The following is a 19,813-nucleotide window of genomic DNA, read 5'->3' as shown; positions in this document are numbered from 1 at the left end:
TACAAAACACTTCACAGAATTTATAGGCAAGTTAAATTGAGTACTTGATAGGGATATTTTGATTTCTCTTCTTTTTTATAGTTTGGATAGGGATATTTTTCACAGTGTAAATGCCCTTTGGTCAAATCAAGGCACATAATATACACGGACCCACGGGAGCTGTGAGTTGAGCTCACCATTGTTCAACTTTCTTTTCCAAAATAAACTCCCCATGAGGCTTCTCAGCATCCGATGGCAAAAGGGCCAAGTACACGGGGGTCTCTGCTCCTTCTTCTGGGGATTTTGTGGCTTTGGGTCTCCCCCATGTCAGTTCTCACCCACCCTGGGCAGCAGGCATTCAGGAGGATCTTGTCCCCTCTCCTCTGCTCACTCAGCTTCCTGGCGTGGATTCTGGACAGGACCGTGATGCTGATTTTCATCACTCCGTATGTGGTTTTAGGCCAGCCCTCCTTCTGGTGCACTCCATTCTTTGTATCTTCCACGAACTTGATCAGGAGCCCCACCAGCTCCTCTTCTGTGATGGTCTCACTTCTAAACTTCTCCTGCAGTTTTGGGCTGCAGTTGTGACGGGCACTGAGACTCACAGTGCTAGACACATGCACCACTCTGCCTAAAATCCAACAGAAATCGTTATGTAGAAAAGGATGCACAAGAATGATGAATACCAACTTCGCTGGGATTTTGGACCAGAAAACTTCCATTTGAGAGACAATTACCAGTTTGCCATGAGCATTAATTGAGACTTCCTCTACGAGTGAAGGACTTGATACAATCTTGAGCTTGTTTTACCCATAATGTCTCAAATGATGTCAGAGAAATGTTCTAATGGGGAGGGTAGCACCTAGAAGTTCCATGAGAAAATGAAAATGGTTTATATAGGAACATGCCAGGGGGAATGTAAGGAGGTATTCATTCATATCAATTGTAAGGGAATGAAAGGAGGTATTCATTCATATCATCAGGTGGCCTTTGGGACCACCGGAGGATGTTATGGTCTCTCGGGCAAGGCTCTATGATCAGGTCTCCTTTGAGCAACAAAGAGCTGAAAGGTTGATGGATGGCAGATCCTAGGTCACTGGACAGCATCTGCTTTGAAAGGCCTACACACTGATCGAAGAAGGGAACAACAAATCAGCTCAGGGGTCTGAACTGCATGGGGTTTTCTCTCTGTTTGGGTTCTTATCAACTCAGAGCAGTGACTAATGTCTGACAATATGACGGACAGGGGCCGTGGGAAACTGAACAGAAGGGATGTGCATATAGGGCAGAGCCCTATGGAAGTCCCTACGGGAATTTAGAGGGAAGTTAAAGTAGGACATGTCAGTCAATGCCCATCAGAAGAACCACTTCCAGGACTGGCAGGCTAGTGGAACCAGCAAGTGGGCATCCTGGTAGGCTTCTTTGCTGTGGCCATCTTGGTGTGGGAAATAGGTGGAAATGGGGAGCTGCAGCAATGCAGCAATGGGAAAATGGTCGACGTGACTCTTACACCCTGTGAAGCACACATTGCCAAGGACTGTTCAGCCTGGCAGCAAGAGAGACAAAGACTGCAGGTGGTCATGAGGAAGACTCTCCGAGGGCAAGGCCCTGCACATAGCTGGCATGTTGAGTTAGGTAGTACTCCTGGGAGGCTACAAGTGGGTCCTCACAAAAGGAGACACCATCTCCGGGCCAGGCTTTACATACCCAGAAGTACATGCAAACGTTCAAGCTACATAGCAGGACTGGATCAGAAGATACCACACCATTTGGGCTGGCAAATTACACTTCTGCAGACCAAGCACACAGTTTCGTCCTTGGAGTAGTAGGTTTGATAGAGAATTGGAATGGGCAGTTGAAGCATTGGTTGTCTCAAACATGAGTTGAGAAAGGTATGAAGAGCTGGCTTACACACAGTCGTGAGCATGTGCTCACACTCAACATGAGAGGGCAAAGGGAGATGCCCCGCAGGATAGATTCTTTCCTTTCGCTGCAGGATGTGGGGAGGAAGGGCTGGGGGAGGATGCTGGGGTGACTATATGATTCTTACTCACATCACCTCCACTTTCTTTTTCCTACCTGATACAGTAGTCCTGACACTAGTGCTACAACTGCGGAAATGGGAAGCAGGAATAATTCCTAAGCAAGAACCTCTAACTATAGCTTTGAACCTTCATGCCAGACGTCGTAAGGGTCTGATGGAGTGGAATGTGCCTTCACGCCATCTGGCAAAATTGGAGTGACAGCAAATGCAGCTGTATTGCCTAGTGGCCGAGACAGCCCACGAGGTCTGGACCTATGCAACCCAACCCTACCTGATATGAATGGGAGTGGACCGAAGGGAAGGCACTTAGACTAGCTGCCTTCGCTGCAGGCGATGAAGATCAGCACAGTGGCTGAATCTGACAGCCCTTTGAAAGGTGAAAAAGTTTGCATGAAAGTCAATGACAGGGAGGAAAAGGAAGAACGGTAGTCTAGGCTAAAGGAATGAATAAGCGGGTTATGCAACAAGAGAAATCCCATATTACCTTGGTGTCTCGAGAGACTCAGAGCAAGAGATGGTATCGTCTCTTAGCTCCATCATACCAGATGCCGGAAAATGTGAAGCCACATGTTACTAAGACCACTCCTGCTTTCAGGACCTGACCAGGTTGACGGGAAGCCAGGGAACCTGAGTGGCCTCGCTCTAGGAGATGGGGTCATATGATATGATGATGAACTGAACCAATGGTTAATGACTGAGTGAAACTCTAGCAATGTGCCAGCATGTCTTGATTCTTATCTTTCCGGTTCCACATACCACCATACTGTGATAAGCTGTAACACTGGCCTTGTTAATATTCAACTATAAATGTAATGAAGAACTGAATTTAGCTAAGCACCAGCTATATTTAGCCATGAGTTACATTAAGTGAGGAGCCCATTAGACTGAGGTGGCTCTAAAGCAAACCAAATCTAAGCCTGTAAATGCCTCGAGGATACAAAAATGAAACCTAAGGACCACCCATCAGAAACAGCCACATGGGTTTGAAGCTATAGCCAATCAGTAATCTCTTTACCTTGCTCCAGCCCTTTTTCTAAAAAGTCCAGGGGTACTCCTAAGCAATTCAGATTTGTTGCTTTTCGATTCAAATAGATTTTTTCTCAAACAAATTCTTAAATTTCTAATATGCCTCTGTTTAGCTCTTAACAATACTAAATGTTTCTAAACAAGTACTATGCTAAATAAGGTATAAATATCAGTTGATCAAGGAGGAATCAAATTAGTACAAATACATGAATGTGTATCTAGTGGTTTTACGGGATGGATTATCTTTCCCTTTAAATGTATTCCTACCCCACACTGGCTCCTCCAAATTTCAGCATATTTCTGATACGATTGCTGTATGTGTTATATAAAATCTCTACTAAATGTAGATGCTCATCGATCCTTTGCTGTAAGAGAGCCTTGGCAAAGGACTAGGGCGTGGCCTGTGAAAGTAGAGGATTAAGCTGGGCCAAGGAAAGGTTTGGCCCTTTACCCAAGCCTGCTGGAAGGTCAACTTGGTTTAATCTTCCTGATAAGAATGTCCTTGTTTACTTGGGGGGTGTCTAGGATCAGACTACAGAATGGATGCTAACAAGGTGATTATGATGCTACTTTGGGCTACCTGCTATCAGCTGGACCTCTGGAGGGGCTGGGGAGTAAGGTCAGCCAAGAGAGTGGTGGGCCAGGTCTATGTGACCAATCCCAATAAAAATACCAGACACTAGGCAGGATAAGCTGCTCCGGTTGGCAACGCTCCATGTGTACTGTCACATATCTCTGCTGGGGGAAATACATGCTGTCTGCAGGACTCCCCCAGGAGAGGAGAACTCAAGCTCCATGCCTGGTCTTTCCTGGACCGAGGGCTAAGAGACTTTTCCCATTGCTGACTTGAATCTGTCTCCATTTTCGGTAAGACACTATAATTTTGAGTATAATGGCTCTGCTGAGTTCTGAGTCCTTCTAGTGAATTTCTGAACCTGAGGGTGGTCGTGGGCACCTGCTGAAGTTGTAAAGACCAAACGATATTTATCTCACATATGTACAGTGGGTTTAGCATCTAAAAACCCATAAATATAATACACTATATCAGATGCAGGAAAAGATATGGGGGTGGGTAACAAATTGAGGGTTGCGAAGGCTTCCTTAGCCTGAATAGGATCACTCAGAGAGGGAGAGGGAGGAGGAAGGAGCCGGGATGGAATCCTCAGGGAACTCCAACGTGTGAGGGGCACAGAGCAGGTAAAGGGCTTCTCTGAGGAGACTTTTGAACAAAGACCTGAAGGATGAGAAAGAGTCAGCTGTGCAATGACCAGTGGGACAGAGAGCACTGATGACCACTGGACAAGTGTGTGCAGAGCCTGAAGCACAAGGGCGCCTGGCCCAGTGGAGACACAACAAGGAGTCAGTGTAGCAGAGCAGGGCGAGGTAGCAGGGGCTTGTAGATGAGAGCAGAGGCAGGCAGGGCAGATCGTGCCAGAACCAGCATGGCTTGGGCTCCTCATCGGACTCACCATGGGGTTTTATGAGAGGCAGTAGCTCTGTGCAGACATCTTGGGTACCAAAAAAGTTTGTTTTCCTTGTCACTTCTGCTTGAACATGAAACGGTGTGGGGTCAGGAGCTTTCAGGGAAGAAGGAAGGTAGAGTTAATACATGGCAGCCATGTGGTAAAATTCCATGGATTCATGTTTTTAAAAGCGTGCAAAAGAAATTGGGTGAATTTTGTGTCAAATGGGCAGCAGGTTAACGTTATTTACCAATGGCAATTTCCAAGTTTGGCAATGTTCTAAGAGGGTCCACACATGGAATCTCTGTGTACCAGTTTGTGCAATTTTCTTATTTACAAAAATGCCTTAAAAATTCACCCAACCGCCCTAAAATCCAATCAGAGCAAATCTGCGGGACAACCTAGAAAAGAGACCCAGGCGTCCCAGCCAAGGAAATGGAAAGGTCCCTCTGGCTGGAAAGCAGTCCAGTTCCAGGTGCACTCTGCTGTAGCCGCACCCCTGTCCTCTCCCCTCCTCCACCCCCAGGCAGCCATCCCAGACCCCAAAGGCAGGGGAGCCCCACCGCAGGGATGCTCCGACAGATCCGGTCACCCTGGCAGAAGGCTTCCCCTGCGAGCACGGGCTCCTTGCTATTGAAGGAGATGCCCGCGTTGTTGACCAGCACAACGAGGCCCCGTACTCCTCTTTCAGGAAGTCGGGAGGGCGCCCATGCTCTGCAGGTCGTCGATGTCCAGCTGGTGGAAGCGCGGGCTCAGGCCCTGGGCCTGCAGCTGCTGCACGGCCGCCTGGCCCCTCGCCGTGTCCCGCGCCGTGAGCACCACGTCCCCCGAGAACTGCCGGCAAAGGTCGAACGCGATGGCGAAGCCGATGCCCTTGTTGGCCCCAGGTCACCAGCGCCACGCAGCTGCGGGACAACGTGGCTGCGTGAAGGCCTGCGGGGCGCTGACGGGAGAGCGGTTGGGACTGCCAAGTACAAATGGCCATGGGCTTTGCAGCCTTTTCTCACACTAGAAAATCTCATCAGGATGCATCTTGTTATCCCCATTTTAATGGGAGGAAGTGCATCCCCAGAAAGTTCATAAACTAGTTCAGTGGTGGGAAATGAATTTTCTTCCTTACTATTTCCTTGTACCAACAGAGGAATAGCCAACTATAGGGTCGAGTTTCACTTCTGAGCTGCCTCTTAAGGTAGTCACTTCCCACAAGTGGCCATTAGATGTAAATTTAATGAAAATAATACAATTTGAAATTCAGTTCTTAGCTGCACTAGCCACATTTCCAGTGCTCAACAGTCACACGTGCTGGTGGGCACTGTATTGTACAGACACCTACACGATGTTCCCTTCACAGAACAAAGTTCTGGTGAACAGGGGTGCTTTAGATAGATGCCAATTATGTTGCCATTGCAAGGTAGGTTTCCAATCAGTTGCAACACACAAAAGTAATAATCAGGGAAAGAGCTTTGCCTTTTTATTCTCTTAAATATTTTTTGAGATAATTGCAGATTCACATGCAGTAGTAAGAGGTAAGATAGAGATTCCATGCACTTGACCCAATTTTCCTCAGTGGTAACATTTTGCAAAACTCCAGTACAATATCACACTCAGAATACTGACATCAAAACAATCCACCAATCATGTCCAGATTTCCTCATTTCACTTGTACCTATTTGTATGTGTGTATTCGGATCCATACAATTTTATCACAAGTGTAGGTTTGTGTATCCACCACTACAGTCAAGATATACAACATTTCCATCAGCACAAGGATCCCTCCTGTTGGTTCTTTATAACCAAACATACCTCTCTCTTGCCCCCACCCTCCCCTCCCTCAGCCCTGTCCACCAGTAATCTATTCTCCATTTCTAAAATTGTCTTGTTTCAAAAATGCTCCCTAGATGGAGTCATCGGTTATAACCTTTTGGGATTTTTTTTCACTCGGGATGGTGAAGAGCTTTGTTTTGGATTTTCTCCCTTATCCGTGTATATCCTGGTTCTGTCATTTTCTGGCCTCTCTCCACACCCCTAGCCTCATTCACTTTCTTCTATAGTGGGCGTGAGCCAGTGTTGGAAGGAAGTGGGACGGACTAAATCCACTAAGAGGGTCAGTCAGCGATAGCACGTGGCATGCAGGGAAGTCTGGTCATGGTGAGCGGCCTGAAATTTCAAAAGACCAATTCTCGGAGGGCGATGAATCATGATTTTCAGCCTGATTTCTTTATCCTTGTAGTACTGGTACCAACACAAGAAGTGACAAGTCAGTGGGGCAGGATGCTCCAGAAAATACAATCCATGAACATCATACAGTCTGAGAATGTAGTGTATGATACAAGTGGCATTAACAATTAACAGGGGAAGCAAAGAATTATTCCAGAAAATGATAGTGGGGGAAAAGGAGCAATGATTGCAAAGGAAAAAAGAGATCCTCACCCTACACGGTACACCCATTAATTTCTAACGAGAGAGGAAAAGTATTTTCCCACTTTTTAAATTTATGGGCTTATAAGTGAAACCATAAAACAAGTATAAGAAAAGGTAAGTAAAATTCACATTTTTTCAGTATGGGAAAAGGGCTTTGTCAGCATAAGAACAGGGGAAGATAATAAAGGAAAGGAGTGAGAGATTGGACTATGGGAAATTCTTAGAAAGTTTGTTTTTGGGGAAGCGTGCTAATTTAAAGCCAGTGAATTAAGATCTTGAATCAAGGTTTTGTATATTTTTTCTCTGTCAAATTTGGGTCTTGATCCTGGTGGTGTGTTTTTGAGCCTCCCACCCTTCCTCGCACACAGCACCTTGTCTGGGTTTGAAACCAGCCCAACACAAGGTTGACATAAAGGAAGCCATATTGTAGAAAAGAGACCATGTTGTAACTTTGAGTGACCTCTGGCTAAGTCACCTAGCTGGATTTGCACCCTCCAGGAGAGCCACCTGTTCTGTAGATTTTATGACCCCTGCTTGTGCATATACCTCCCAGCTGCGATAAGATGCTAACTTGGTTCTTTTGAGTTCCTCAGGAATGTGATGACCACCCAACAGAAAGTCTATAATGACAGCCATCATCAATGAAACCTGAAAGATCTGGTGTGGCAACTGCCAGTCTGTAACACCAGAGGGTCAACATTCCTAACCCTCCCCCCGATAACCCACTGGCCTATATAACTGCTTCAAGATTCTGTACCCTGCTTAAGATGGTTCTTTTGGACATTAATCGGCTGTCTTCCCTCTTGCTAGCAAGCTGTAATAAAATGCCCTTTCTCTGCTATCGTCTTGCCTCTCGAACATTGGCTTTTCTCTCGTGGCGAGCGGATTGTGCCCTTTGTGCAGGAACCAGTTCTGAGCAATGTGAGAAGAAAAACAAAAGAGTAAAGGTAGAGGCTCCGGATCTCTGTTAGGACTCTAATGGCTAATGTGGAAGGTATTCCTTGGTTGTGAGAGTCAAGTCTGAGATCATCCTGGCTGCTATATGGAGAAAGAATTTTATCACATCTATTATTTGTGGAATAAATGCACATCGTTACCACCCACTGCTTCAAAGCAGTTATTTTATTTGTCCTGAAGTACACAGTCCCATGATGTCTATTAACATAAAAGCTGTTGGAAAACAGTATTAAATTCTAAGTTGAATTCCAGGTTGTTGAGCTCTTGGGGTCTTCCCCTGCCCATGATTATTTACCCTCACAGAATTCGACTTGACCCTGGCTCTTCGTACACTTTCTGCCTGTTTAGGATGGTCAATAAGCCTTGCCTATTGGTAGAGCATGGACTTTGAGTCTCCGAATCTAATTGTGGTTGAGCTGCTGACTTAATATGTCACTCCAAGTAATTAACTTAATTCTATCAAAGATAACCTATGTAAGGGCAGATTTTAATAAGTAGTATACTAATGCAATAGGGAAGTGCGTCTAGCACAAGCTGAATTCAAAATGCAATAGTACAGTGGTGACTGGGCATTTTAAAGAAAGAATGCCGGAGTCAGGGCAGGGAGCTGAGGGGCTGGAGTACTGTCACTGAAGTGAAGAATGCAATGCATAGGTCAGTGTAAAGGTCAGTAGGCCCCAGTGTATGCTACACAGAGACTGGGAGACAGAGGCCCTGACCTTTCCGATGATTACATTTCAACAGAATGGCTTTCAAGTGCTTAAGAAAGACTCTCTGAGTTGTAGGAGATACATATACATCTCAAACGGACAGAAAGGATTCAGAAATTGTAAGAAATGCTCTAAGAAAGGGTGGTAAAGAGCCTATGGTCAGACGTGGGCTAGAACAAATAGGAAACCCTTTAGGCAGCCTTGAGCATGTTAAGGGGGCTCAGGTCATCCTAGGATAGGGCGTTGAGCTGTTAGAAACTATGCCAGTGTTTCAGTCTTTTAATGTGGGGGGCAGGGAGTGAGTGAAATCATTTGTGCTGAGTTTGATGATTTTATAGCCCACATTGAGGCCTACTTGGGAAGAAGGTTCAGAAGAGCCTGACAGAGTGACAAGGAGAGAATCTGTCAATTCCCATCTTGAAAATGGGACGATACATTACCTTCCTGCCTCATAAAAGCAAAATACTTGTTTCATCTGCCCCCTTTCTTCCTGTCTTGAAGGCTTTTGTGTGACAATGTCATGCTCGGATCTGTAGCAACTCTCTTGAGACCATGAGGAAAGAAACTAAAAGGGGAAGAGCCAACTCCCAAAGGAAGATATAGTGGAAAATTAGAAAGAGCCTTGATCCTTGATGACATTACTGAATCATAGGTCCAAACCTGGAACCGTCTATTTCCAGCCTCATCTTTTCTTTCCAATAAACTTTTAATTTTAGAATAGAGCCTGAAAAGTTGCAAATGTACTACAGAGAATTCCTGTATACCCCTCATCAAATGTCCCCTTGTATTAACATCTCACTTGGATGGTACCTTTCTCACAACTAGGAAACCTACATTGGAACAGCAGTATTAACTAACCTCCATGCTTCATTTGGATTTCAGTGTTTTCCCCCGATATCCTTTTTTTAATCCAAGATTCCCTCCAGAATACCACATCACATTGAACTGTCAGGTCTCCTTAGTTTCCTCTGTCTTATGCCAAAAAGTCTACTTGGCTTTCACTACGTTTGACAGATTTTAAGAGTACTGGTCTGGTGGTTTTGGGTTTGCCCAATGTTGTTCTCAAGGAAGAACTGGGTTGAATATCACAGAGGTGAAGTCCCCTTCTTATCTCCAGGAACACGCCATCAGCATGATTCAGCACTAATGTTGCTAACCCTCTTCACCTGGCCAAGGCAGCGTTTGCCAGGTTTCTCCACTGGAAAGTTACTTCCCGACCTTGCAAACGGTACTCTTTGGTGGTGATGCCAGCTCATCATAAGGTTGACATGAGGGAAGCCATTTTGTAGAAAAGAAACCATATTGTAACATTGAATGGCCACTGACTGACTAACCCAGCTGGATATGCACCCTCCAGATCTAACTGCTCTGTAGATTTTAGGAGCCCTGCTTTGCAGGTACCTCCCCGCTGCCATAAGATGATAGTGTTGTCCTTTTGAATTCCTTAGGAAGGTGATGACCCCGAGAGTCTACCTGGTGTGGCCACTCCCAGTCTGTAACCCCAGAGGGTCAACATTCTTAACCCCTGCCCCGTAACCCACTTGCCTATATAACTGCTTCAAGACTCTGTGACCGACTCAGGATGGTTCTTTTGGATATTATCAGCCTTCTTCCCATTGCTAACAAGCTGTAATAAAATGCCCAGTCTCTGCCACCATCTTGCCTCTTGACCGTTGTCTTTTGTCTTGTGGCAAGAAGGTCATGCCTTTGTGTGGTAGCAGAAATCTGGCGACCACAAAGGGAGTTTAAGTTTTGCTCGTGGCCAATCAACCTTGGATGAGTGACCTGTTGCATAAGTCCCTAGCAGCTGTCGAGGCTCCATTTGTCTTGCAAACCTCACTATTTTTTTTCTTTTTTTTTGGTGAGGAAGATTGTCCCTGAGCTAACAACCATGGCAATTTTCCTCTATTTCATATGTGGGATGCTGCCATGGCATGATGAGGAGAGATGTGTAGATCTGTGCCCCAGATCCGTACCCATGATCCTAGGGCCGCCAAAATGAAGTGTGCAAACGTAACCACTATGCCATCAGGCTAGTCCCTGTAAAACTCACTTTTAAAATAAGAGCCCTAAGGCTGCTTTCTAGGGCCATCCTTTTTCATTTCTGTGAGCCTGAACATCCCTGTTGAAAATGGAGAATAATCATGACAGCAGAGGCGTCTTTACAATGCGGAATGCTGATGTGAAGGGAGGGCATGTGGGGGAGGGTCACTGAACCCACTGGGAGGCAGGCTTGGTGTTGGGCAGGAAGAAGCTTCTCATCACAGTCCTGGGCGGTGTTAGGTCCCAATCACAGGGACTCATGAGAGAAGACACTTTGCACTTTTATTGTGTTTTCAACATTTCCACCTGGATGAGGACATTTAATCTTCATAGCAATCCTATGCCCAAAGTCTTCATTTAAAAATGGAGAAACTGAGATACAGTAAATGTGGTTTTGCTCAGGGTCACGCAGTAAGGTGGCAGAGCTGGGATGTTTTGTTTCCAGATGTTTGTCTTGAAACATTTCAAACAGAAAAGTTGACAGAATAGTAAACACCTATATATCCACCAAGCTAGGTTGAACAATTATGAATATTTTAGTATATTTTTGTGTTTATCTTCTGTATATATTTTGCTGAACCACGTTCATGTTGCAGACCTCAGGACACTTCCTCCCTCCATAAATAACACATTCTCATTGAAGAGATTTGACAGTAATTCTCGCATGTCCACTGACATCCAATCCATATTCAATTTCCCCAACTCTCTCAGATTCTCTTATGGATGGATCTTAAGTGCCTCCTCACAGTTCACACTTTGCCATTGTGTTTTTCCAATGAGTTTGGTGTTAAAGAGACCACACCAGACGTATTCTCCTCATGTTGTTGTCCATGTTATACTAGAGGCTGGTAAACTAAAGCCAGCAGGCCAAACGGCGCCACGTTCATTGTTTATGTACTCTCTATGGCTCCGTTCATGCTACCTCTGCAGACCTGAGTGTTTCCCACAGCGATCATGTGACCTGCAAAGCTGAAAATATGTACTCACTGGCTGTTTCTATAATGTTTGTTGACCCCTGTGTTATACTGTCTTTCTGGCTATCTAACTTTTAGGTGTATTAGATTTCTGAGGTGGTTGGCATGTAAAGAAACTACATGAATGGATGTTTATAAAAAACCCTTTATTCATCTATTGATTTTCATTCATTGTCATTGAGTCCACTTTTTCTCCCTCTATATCACAGAAGAAATCACAAAGGACTTCTCAGAATTGAGAGTCAAGCCAAGTCAAATTTAGTACTCCATAGGGATATTTTGATTCTTCTTATTTTTTAAATTTTGGGTAGAGATCTTTTAAACAGTGTAAGCGTCCTTTGGTCAAATCAGGACAGGTAACTTAATGAGAACTATGGAGGGAACAGTGAGAGGAACCCCCATTGTTCAACTTTCTTCTCCATAACAAACTCTTCATGAGGCCACTCAGCATCTGAGGGCAAAAGGGGCAAGTACATGAGGGTCTCTGCTCTTTCTTCTGGGGTTTTTATGGTCTTGCATCCCCCATGTCGGTTCTTACCCATCCTGGGCAGCAGGCATTCAGGAGGATCTTGTCCCCTCTCTGCTCACTCAGTCTCCTGGCATGGATTCTGGACAGGACAGTGATGTCCATCTTACACACTGCATATGCCATGGCCTTGACATCAGGCCAGCCTTCCTTTATGTGCACTCCATTCTTTGCATCATCCACAAACTCGTTCATGAGCCCCACCAGCTCTACCTCAAGGACGGTCTCACTTGTAAACTTTTGCTGCAGTCCTGGGCTGCAGGTTCAAGAGCCATGAAGGTCATCATGCTAGACACGTTCACCACTCTGCCTAAAATGTAACACAGATCATAACCTAGACAGGCATGCGTAAGAATGATGAATACCAAAATTGCTGAGATCTTGTCCCCTTCAGAAACAATGACCAGTTTGCCATGAGCATTAATTAAGACTGCCTATATGAGTTAATTAGATCATATAATCTTGAAGGTTGTTTTAGCCACAATGTCACGGATTATGTCAGAGAAATGCTCTAATGGGGAGAGTAGTGCCCAGGAGTTCCATAAGAATATGAAAATGGTTTATACAGGACCATGCTAAGGGGAATGTAAGGAGGGACTCATTAGCGTCAAAAGCTGCCTTTGGGAGCACTTGAGGATGTTATGGTCACTTGTGCAGTGTTCTATGATCAGGTCTGTCTTGACCAAGAAAAAGCTGACTTTGATGGTTTGATGGTTGATGGATGGCAGATCCTAGGTGAATGGACAGCATCTGCTTTGAAAGGCTGCCACTCTGATGGGGGAAGGTAAAAACAAGTCAGTTCAGTAGTGTGAATTGTGTGCTGTTTTCTGTTTGGGTTTTTATTATTTTAGTTGCAGAGACTAATGGCCTGGCAATATGCTGATGGTGAGGAACAGTGGAAACTGAACTATTAAAGGGATGCTATCAAAAGCAATGAAATACCTCCTACAACAAGGATGAATCTTGAAAACATTATGCTAAAGTAAAGAGACCAGACACAAAAGACCACATATTATATGATTCTATACATATGAGATGCCCAGAACAAGAAAATCTGGAGACAGAAAGTAGATTAGCGATTGCTCTGGGACAGGAAGAGTGGAGGAACAGAGGGGTGATGGAATTCTTCTTGTGAAGATGGATATGTTCTAATGTTGAATGAGGTGATGGGTCCACAACTCTGCACGAGTATTAAAAACCACTGAATTATATATTTTAAGTGAGTGAAGTGTATGGTATGTGAGTTAAATCTCAGTAAAGTTACAAAAAGTATAAAGCAATGACACATTTCTCATCAATTTTTTGTGGAAAATATAGTTCATATTCATAGAAATGAATTTATATTAATATGTATAAAGAAAGAGTTTACTATTTTTACATCTCAATGAGTCTTTTAAATGGTATAAAAGTCATGAGATCATACTACCAATACGAGATTTGAGTAAATTAGGAAACTCTCCCTGTTTTAATGTAAATATTGGGAAACGATCATCTTTGGTTAACTTGAACTCTATTCTACAAAGGGAAGGCATTGCAAAAAAAATGGCATAAAAAGATAATTCATGACACTATGACTCTTGTTAAACTATCTTTGAGATAACTACAATGAATTATAGAAACCTCCTTATTAATCTTCCAGCAGTTTTCTATGATGAACACATTTCACAAATGGGTCAATTATTCCAGTCCTTCCTTTTATCTGGAACATATGAAGTATAAGAACAAACTGAACCTCTTTGTGAAATGTTCTAATAAGTCCAGTCAAAGATCCTAATGAACTTCCCAAGGTGGGAAATGGGGCAATCTGGTATGTAGAAAAAGTTCTGTTTCAGCTTGTGTTTTTCCAAGTTGCATTCTAATGGTTGGCACATGGGTCTCTGTTGAATTTTGCCAGTGACTCCAACAATGGCAACCAAGGAATTATTTAGTGATGTCAATTTGCAGTTTAACACTGAATAAGTGGCACCAATACCTACTGGAAAGTCAGCCCATTGTGTCCCCACTGTCATTTGTACCTGGGGCTCATGGGGGACTACTGGAATTGGAGCCACCAGCATGGCAAAGAACCCTTGGCCCCGTCAATCGCCTTCCTCCTCTGAGTCTCGGACTCAAGAGGTCATGAGCTTATTTGGGGGAACCCTCTTTTTCTCTCATGCCTTCCTCTAGCTCAGGGAACTCATGTTTCTAGTGCCTCTTTTCTTTGCAGCAGGTACACTGATCCTTTTCCAATTTTTGGCGTCCCTTCCTCCCTGACCTTGGATCCCCCTTCTTGTCCCATCTGGGGGAGCTGTGTAAAGCACCTCGACTAGCTTGGCTTTATGCACCTCTCAAATGTTATAAACTTTGAAAGTTATTCCCACCAATTGACCTGAACTCATTTCTATGGTCCCCTCGACCTCATTGACCTTCCTTGCCATCAGTATCGGTGCCACATTAGTATTAAAAGGATTCGACACACTTAGAGCAGCCATGTCCTTATCAAGTTTTTCTTCTGGTGTCTGAGTATCTTTGACTACTAGAGGCTTGGTTTTTCTTGGGATCATTGGTGTGGTCCCTGACCAGTCAGCTTTCTGATCATGCAACCACAGAAAAGCCTGCCCATATGGAATCTCATCCCATTTTCCAGACCTTTCACAAAACAACTCCAACTGCAACATAGTGTAATTATTCAAAGTTCCATTCAGTCGCCATCTTTCCTCACTTTCCAAGACATATGTCAGCCAAGAGGTGTTACAGTAAAATACGATTTGTTTCTTTTGTCATTGGCTTATAGCTGTAGGTTCACCAATCAGGAAAAATCTTTCCCAAGGGACTCTTAGGTGGAACAGATGTGACACCTCCCACGTTAATACTCTTTTATTTAAAAAGAGGAGAAACAGAGAAACCAAACCAAACCAAACAAGCTCGATTTCCCAAAAACCCTCAGCCAGCAAATGGTAGCCAGAACAAAGGAAACAAAACCAACCCAAACCCAAAAACCAAAATGCTTCCAGTCCCACCTTAGTCCATAACGTACACTTGGTGGTGCCCAGAAAATGAAGATCTGGCCTACAGATCTTCCCAAATGAGCAAGGACAAGGGACCTCTGTGTGCACACTGGGGGCATTATCTAGTCTGGCCAGGGCATCGTGACTCACGAAACAAGTGAGTTTTCCTTTTGCCCAAAGTCATTTCCCTGGTAACTAGCGGTTAGAATGGCTGCACACAGGAGGGAGCCAGAGGGAAGGCTTGCAAAGTGAAAGAAGGTTTTTTTTTTTTTTTCCTAACATAGCTTTTTTTTTGTTCTTTCATTTATTTGTTTATTTTCGGATGTACATCATAACATATTTCAAATTCTGTGTAGATCACATCATGTTCACCACCTGAAAACTAATTATAGTCCATCTCCTCACATGTGAGCCTAATCACTCCTTTTGCCCTCCCTCCTTCCCCCTTCCCCTCTGGTAATCACCAATCCAATCTCCAATGCTACGTGTTTGTTTATCGTTGTTTTTATCTTCTACTCATGAGTGAGATCATATGGTATTTGACTTTCTCCCTCTGACTTATTTCACTCAGCATAATACCCTCAAGGTCCATCTATGTTGTCACAAATGGCCAGATTTTATCATTTCTTATGGCTGAGTAGTAGTCCATCGTGTATAAATACCACATCTTCTTTATCCATTCGTCCCTTGATGGGCACCTAGGTTGCTTCCAAGTCTTGGCTATTGTGTATAATGCTGCAGTGAACATAGGGGTGCAGGTATCTTTATGCCTTTGTGTTTTCAAGTTCTTTGGATAAATAACCAGCAGCGGGATAGATGAATCATATGGTAGATCTATCCTTAATTTTCTGAGGATACTCCATACTGCTTTCCATAGTGGTTGCACCAGTTTGACTCCCACCACCAGTGAACATGGGTTCCCTTCTCTCCACATCCTCTCCAACATTTGTTGTTTCCTGTCTTGTTAATTATAGCCATTCTGACCGGAGTGAGGTGATACCTCATTGTAGTTTTGATTTGCATTTCCCTGATAGCTAATGATGTTGAGCATCTTTTCATATGCCTGTTGGCCATCTGTATATCTTCTTTGCAGAAATCTCTGTTCTGATCTTTTGCCCATTTTCTAACTGGATTGTTGGTTTTTTTTTTTGTTGAGCTGTATGAGTTCTTTGTATATTTTGGATATTAACCCCTTATCTGATATGTGGTTTGCAAATATCTTCTCCCAGTTGTTAGGTTGTCTTTTCGTTTTGTTGATGGTTTCCTTTGCTGTGCAGAAGCTTTTTAGTTTGATGTAGTCCCATTTGCTCATTTTTTCTTTTGTTTTCCTTGCCCGGTCAGACATGGGACTTGAAAATATGCTGCTCAGACTGATGTCAAAGAGCGTACTGCCTATGCTTTCTTCTAGAAGTTGCATGGTTTCCGGTCTTATACTCAAGTCTTTAATCCATTTTGAGTTGATTTTTGTGCATGGTGTAAGGGAGTGGTCTACTTTCATTCTTTTGCATGTGGCTGTCCAGTTTTCCCAACACCATTTATTGAAGAGACTCTCCTTTCTCCATCGTATGCTCTTGGCTCCCTTGTTGAATATTAGCTGTCCATAAATGTGTGGGTTTACTTCTGGGCTCTCGATTCTGTTGCATTCATCTGCATGTCTGTTTTTGTGCCAGTACCATGCTGTTTTGGTTACTATGGCTTTGTAGTATATTTTGAAATCAGGGAGTGTGATATCTCCAGCTTTGTTCTTTTTTCTCAGGAATCCTTGGGCTATTCAGGGTCTTTTGTTGTTCCATACAAATTTTAGGATTCTTTGTTCTATTTCTGTGAAAAATGTTGTTGGAACTTTGATAGGGACTGCGTTGAATCTATAGATTGCTTTAGGAAGTATGGACATTTTAACGACGCTAATTCTTCCAACCCAAGAGCATGGAATATCTTTCCATTTCTTTCTGTCTTCTTTGATTTCTTTCAACAATGGTTTACAGTTTTCAGTATACAGATCATGAAAGGAGCTTTGGCAGCTGCTGGAGCAGCCCCTCTGGCTGTCCCAGGTGCTCCATGAAGTCCAGCCAAGGGAGAAAACCTGGATTTGAATTGGCGTGAAGCCCCGCCAACTAAGCATCGGTCCTTGGCCATCTGGCATCCCTGAGTCTTTCTCCAACCCTCCACTTTCCCAATTGGTACAGGCGTGGTGTATGACTTGGGAGTGTCTGATCAAGCCCAGGGGGTCTCAGTGAGGACCACCCATAGATCCCATCTGGGATGCCAAGTTGTTACCAGAAGTTCAGTCTCTGAACCCGGTGCCAATCCAAATAACGAGAACAGAGTATTGAATGGAAAGGAAAGGCTTTACTTTCTTGGCCAGGAAGAGGGAGCAAAGCAACAGCTAGTGCCTTAAGAATAGCTTGCTCCCCATTAGGAAGTGGGTAGAGGTTGTTAAAGGTTGGGAATGTGTCTGCTTGTACAGAGGGGGCACATAGCCTTGTTGGCTGGTGTTTGTTGGCTGGCGTTTTCCCAGCTGTCCACATTTGGCCTTGTGAGGCTATTTGCCGGGTGAGATGAGATAATCCACAGACGGATGTCCTTGGCTGTTTGTCTCCATGGTGGATTCTGGTACCAGGAAGCCGAGAAGTTGGGCCTGAGAAGAAGCTTTCGTTTCTTGATATTCTCTGGACATTTGGTTCCCTGTAATAGACTTCAAGGACCTGTGATTATTTACAAGTTTAATGGGAGCCCAGCGTGAGGCCATCTGGGCTTTTAACAATGTGTAACTTCCATTTGGTTGTAAAGCTCATGGAGTCAGAGGTTAAAAAAATAAATATTTACATATGAGTGTAACTTAAGCAGGGAACAGGGATGTGTGCTTTTGGTTTTAACCTCATATATGCTAGCTTCAACATAGGGGAACACATGTGAGGGCTGGTATTAATTAAGAGCATGTAACATACATAGATCTCCTTGCTTTCTCAAGAGAAACTCAAGAGAGAGAATTAGAGAATTAGGTCCTGTGATTAGACTCTCAGTGTGGGCAGGGTGCCTTGCTGTGGGCTTCCCAGTGAGCCCCCAAGTGGGAAGGAATGTTTTATGAAGCTCTTACTGTGTGCCAAGCCGTTGACTGCAATGTTGTATTAAATGGCTACATAATCCCCATTTGCTAAAAGTGTTCAGAGTTTGATGATTTTGTCCAAGGTCACAGAAAATAAGTGGCATACAGAATTAGGTATTATTTTTAAGGTCCTAAGGAAAAAAGCATCCCTGTAACTTCAAATATATATTTCCAAACAGTTGAGATGCTATCATGTTAATCTAGATATTGCTGTCTCACGGTGTCGGTTTGCAAAAAAAAAATAAAAAGGAGCAAATAAACTGCCCTGTTGAAGGGAGAAACCTGTAAACTTTAGTTTTATTTTACTTTATTTTTAATTTTTGCTGAGGAATAGTCACCCTGAGCTAACATCAAAGCAAATGTTTCTCTATTTTTTAGTATGTGGGCCACCAGCACAGCATGGCTGCTAATAGAGGAGTGTAGGTCCCCATCCAGGAGTCAGGCCCGGGGCTGTGGAAGTGGAGCTAGCTGAACTTAACCACTAGGGCACCAGGCCTGGCCCAAACTTCACTTTTACAATAAGAGCCCTACTGTTGCTTTCAGGAGACATCCCTTTTCATTTCTGTCAACCTGAAAATCACTAGTGAAGAATGAAGAATAATCATGAGAGCATGCAGTCTTTACAACATGCAGTGCTTCTGTGAAGGGAGGGCCTGTGGAGGAGGGTCACTGGGGCCACTGGGAGGCAGGCTCAGTGTTGGGCAGGAAGCAGCTCATCACAGCCCTGGGTGGTGTTAGGTCCCAGTGACAGGGACTCAAGATGGAAGACACTTTGCACTTTTATTGTGTTTTAACCTTTTCACCTGGATCAGGACACTGGATCTTCACAGCAATCCTACACCCCTTGTCCTCATTTTACAGGTGGAGAAACTGAGACACAGTAAGATGTGGTTTTGCTCAGGGTCATACAGTAAGGTGGCAGAGCCAGGATTTTTCGTTTCCAGATGTTTGTCCTGAAAGCTTTCAAACAGAAAAGCTGAAAGACTAGTATAGTAAACACCTATGTGTCTAACAGACTAGGTTGAATAATTATGAATATTTTACTATGTTTTTGTGTTCATCTTCTGTATGTTTTGCTGAAACATGTTCATGTTGCAGACCTCATGACACTTCCTTCCTGCATAAATTATGCATTCATATTGAAGAGATTTGACAATAGTTCTCTCATATCCATGGACACCCAATTCATATTCAATTTCCCTCACTGTCTCAGATTCTCTTATGGATGGGTCTTAAGTGCCCACTCATACTTCACTCTTTGCAATTGTGTTTTTCTAATGAGTTTGGTGTTATAGTCACCACACCAGATATCCTTCCTTCATGGTGTTCTCCATGTTGTACTAGAGGCTGGTAAACTAAAGCCCGCAGGCCAAACCCTGCCAACTCATTGGCTTATGTATTGTCTATGGCTCCTTTCATGCTACCTCAGCAGATCTGAGTAGTTCCAACAAAGATCGTGTGGCCTGCAAAGCTGAAACTATGTACTTACTTACTGTTTCTATGTTTGTTGACCCCTGGGTTATACTGTCCTTCCTTGACCTAACATTTAGGTCTATTCAATTTCTGAGCTGGTCGGC

The 19,813-nt window shown here is 43.8% G+C and overlaps 1 protein-coding gene and 1 pseudogene across 1 annotated transcript in view; one reads left to right on the top strand and one right to left on the bottom strand.

Moving 5' to 3' along the window:
• LOC124231552 (SET domain-containing protein 4-like) overlaps positions 1 to 19,813 on the top strand; it is a 125,793-nt gene that overhangs the window by 71,088 nt on the left and 34,892 nt on the right. The window lies entirely within an intron of this gene.
• On the bottom strand, positions 55 to 10,963 carry LOC124231557 (carbonyl reductase [NADPH] 1-like; annotated as a pseudogene).

This window comes from Equus quagga, chromosome 21 (genome assembly GCF_021613505.1).
Source record: "Equus quagga isolate Etosha38 chromosome 21, UCLA_HA_Equagga_1.0, whole genome shotgun sequence".
In the NCBI taxonomy this organism is placed as follows: domain Eukaryota; kingdom Metazoa; phylum Chordata; class Mammalia; order Perissodactyla; family Equidae; genus Equus; species Equus quagga.
This window is presented reverse-complemented; position numbering and strand designations above follow the sequence as displayed.